The 3896-nt window shown below is 45.3% G+C and overlaps 1 long non-coding RNA gene across 1 annotated transcript; it reads right to left on the reverse strand.

Moving 5' to 3' along the window:
* Positions 1-1440: 1440 nt before the first annotated feature.
* On the reverse strand, positions 1441-2208 carry LOC125525039 (uncharacterized). The gene is made up of 2 exons (XR_007291118.2): positions 2095-2208; positions 1441-1644 (listed from the first exon to the last, which is right to left on the reverse strand). It is a non-coding gene; the product is annotated as an uncharacterized LOC125525039 (long non-coding RNA).
* Between the last annotated feature and the right edge of the window lie 1688 nt (positions 2209-3896).

Raw genomic sequence — 3896 nt, forward strand, 5'->3', positions numbered from 1 at the left:
CGTGGAAACCCTAACAAGATCCCTCCAAAAACCGTTGGCGATCACTTGTGGCTGAACAAGGCTCGACCTGCTCTGGGGCTGGACCCGTGGGCTCGTCTCAAGATCTCTGATGAAGATGATGGGCACCTGGTGTTGAAAAAGAGGGACATCCACCATGCTACGCCTTCCAGCCTGGTGTCTCCGCTTCCTTACTAGTCGCCGCAGGCTGACACGGCCCCTCGGCTGAAGACCATGAAGGCTTCGCTGGAACCTCCTTGTGTCATTTGAGTGCTCTATCCGCTCTGCCTTTGGCACTGCTCGGGTGATTTGTGTTATTCAGAGAACTTGTTCATCCACCCCCCTAGTTTGTAGCTTTTCTACCTTTGCTTTCGAACTGCTCTTTTGAGTTGCTGTATTAGAATATGTTGTGGTTTCATTCTCAGCAATGGAACCGGGGAGATGCTCCCTGTTTTTCTAAAAAAAATATATTTTATATGTTATTATATATAATTTTTATTGTCATCATATATTTAACAGATACTTACATATGTAAGAAAACAATATCCCACATCTTATTAACTTATAAAAATAATTTCTTAACAAATAAAATCCTGGATTGTTTTGGCACGAAAATCCTAGTGATTGTGTACAAAAGGTTGGTAAGATTTAAGGACGAATGTTATAATATCACTTATTATTTAAATATATTTATAACAAAATGCTCAGCCGCTTTTTATTTTTTGATAACATTGCTGGCCCAACCCAACATTATAATTAGAATCAGCCTAGCAAAATCATGTATTTCGAGAAAGTCACTACTGGAATCAGGCACTTTGCCATGGCAGATGGCAAAGGCACGGACGGCGGATGGCAAAGGGCTTTGCCATCTGCCAGCAGAAGACGGCAAAGGGCCGGCTGAATAAACTCTAGTAAAGGCTTCTTTGCCGTCTGCTGGCAGATGGCAAAGGGCCTGTAGCCTTTGCCATTAGCTGGCTGATGGCAAAGCCCGAGGAACGGGGTTAGCCATGTTAGGGGGCTAACGGCGTGCTTTGCCATCCGCCAGCAGATGGCAAAGGCTGCAGGCTCTTTGCCATCTGCTAGCTGATGGCAATGGGTGTAGGCTCTTTGCCATCGACCAGCTGATGGCAAAGGCTGCAGGCTATTTGCCATCCACCAGCTGATGGCAAAGGCTGCAGGCTCTTTGCCATCCGCCAGCTGATGGCAAAGGATGCAAGCTCTTTGCCATCTGCTGGCTGATGGCAAAGAGAACAAATAGGCCATACGAGCGCACCACAGGTTACTGCCACGTGGCCTCTTTGCCATCTGCCAGCGGATGGCAAAGCTCTTTGCCATCAGCCAGCAGATGGCAAAGTTCCTACATTGCCTCATTTAATTTTGTTTTTTATTATATCAATTCATTTTCACAGAAAATCAAACATAGATATATATATATGACCAATATAGCATATTCAACACATATTACCAATAGTCATGAACGCAAATATATCCAACACATGTTACCAATAGTAGCAAGTTTCATCCATACATATACATAGTTTCATCAATATTACACAGTTTCATCATAGGTAGCAAGTTTCACAAAGTCAAAACAAAAACTAAAGACAAGCACTCCATCAACCCAAGCTTCCATGATCTGAAGCAAATCTACAAAATGGGAAAGAAGAAAGTTAGAAGAAGAAGACTAGAATAAGAAGATTATTATGATGCAACTAAAATGTGAGGATTATTATGATGCAACTTATATCTGTAAAATAGGTCATTTTGGAGCTAAGTATGGTTATTATGTCGTTTTTGAGCTAGCTAAGCATACTAAGTCATTTTGGTGTAAAAATGCTAAGTAAGGTCATTTTGGAACTAAGCATATATATTATGTCATTCTAGAGCTAGCTAAGCATATTAAGTCATTTGGAGGAAAAAAATGCTAAGTATAGGTCATTTTAGAGCTATCCTAGGTTAAATAGGTCAATTTTGAGCTAGCTAAGCATATTAAGTCATTTTGGAGGGAAAAATGCTAAGTATAGGTCATTTTCGAGCTATCCTAGGTTAAATAGGTCAATTTGGAGCTAATTAAGCAAAGCACTAAGGAAAACTTACCGTCAACCCGTAGGTGAAGGATCGGGGTTCTTGCTCACAGTAGTGGTAGACGCAGGAGGATCGGGGTTCTTGCTCGCGCCAATAGCAGACGTCGATGCTTGTCGGGAGTTATGCTGCACCAAATTAAAGATCATTTGCAATGTCTCGTTATCATGATGCAACTCAAATGTGAAGACTAATAAGTAATGTCCATTCAAATGAAACTCACCGTGTCCACCGGAGCAATGACTGGCATCGACGGAGGGGTCTGACCGTTCTTCTCGCACATGGACTGCACATTTGGTTTTGACGAGTCAGTCATATTAGTTACTAATGAAAGGAACATTGCGTGCATGATTTAGCTAATATGTAGAAGAAACTTACCGCGAAGATCTCGTATATGGCCCGGTTAGCCAAGTCATTCCGGTTCCTCTCCTCCTCCAAAAGCCTAGCCGTCCTCTCCTCAGTCTCCCTCTCCCTCTCCGCCGTCTGCCTCCTTTCCTTTGCCAGAAGCTCCTAGGTCTTTGCTCTCTCTTCTTCAATAGTAGCCTGCAAAACCACTCCTCTTTAGCATTGTAATCATCGACGGCCGCAGACATAATGTAATGGAGGAAAGGTATTTGATTTTGTATAACAAACCTTGATTTCGAGATCCATTGGCCGTGGACGAGGCCTTATCTCAGGATCGAAGCTCGTCTGGCGCCTCTTGATCTGCGGGAGAGTGCTAGTACAACGTATCAGTCCATCCCCAATGGCTAACAAGCCATGGTTCCTCCCGCCACCAGATATCATCACCAGCTCAGGATCAATAGGCTGGCTCGGGTTAAAGTCCGGCCCTTTCCTCGCCTTCCCCTCATCTCTGTACCTCACGAGCTTGTTGTGGGAGGCGTGGTTGGTGAAGTTCTTTGGATCAACGAGATCAGACTCAGAGAATGTCTTGGCCTTCTTATACGGTGCACTATGGGCCATGGTATATAGGTCGAACAGCTCTGGCACATCCGTCTTGTTGTGCCGTGCCTAAAAGGGAGGAACAAAGTATTGGTTAAGGGCTCAAGCTAGCATGAAGACTGAATTTGCATGAATCATGAAGCAAACCACATACCCAGTTATCCCCGTACTGATACAGGTTGACGCTGCCTTGATGGTGTGGCACACCGCTCATTTTGCCATGTCGATCCTTTGCATTGTTGTGGGTGGATAGCCATTGGGGAGAGCACCACTCATCCACCAATGCCTCCCAACAATCCAGCCTATCCGCACACCATCTCGGGGGCACCTAAGTTATGTAAGAGAAATTTGAGAGCTACGCCTACGAATCAAATCAAGGAAACTAAATACAAGGCCTTAAGAATAGGTAATTACCTTCATGTACTTCTCCTTACTCAGATACTTTGTGCGGCACTTCGACTTGGACATCCTAATACCAATCGAGGCGAAGTAGTCTCGAGTAGCCTGCGTTCGAGCCCCATTCCGCCAGTTTTGAAGTAGCCGCCTGCACTCCGCTTCGATAACTCGAGCCACGGCGTCCTCCTGTCCCTTAGCACATGTGTAAAAGGTCTGCAGTCAAACAAGAAAACACGGATTAGTAAAATCACTAGGGTTGCCAATCAAACAAGAAAACACAACGTAGACGAGAGAGGGAAAATTACCCAAAACGTCTGGATCACAACGTCGGCCACCGTGTGGCACTCGACACCGCCGATCCTCTCCCCCGGCAGGGCCGGGGCAGCCAAGTAGTGCTCCCAGGTCATTCCTAGCTCTGGAACCTGGCCCTCACCGGGCAACATGACCCATCCCGGGAAGCTCTGGCGACAAATCACACC

This window comes from Triticum urartu, chromosome 7A (assembly GCF_056163025.1).
Source record: "Triticum urartu cultivar PI428250 chromosome 7A, HENAU_Tu73, whole genome shotgun sequence".
Taxonomy (NCBI): Eukaryota; Viridiplantae; Streptophyta; class Magnoliopsida; order Poales; family Poaceae; genus Triticum; species Triticum urartu.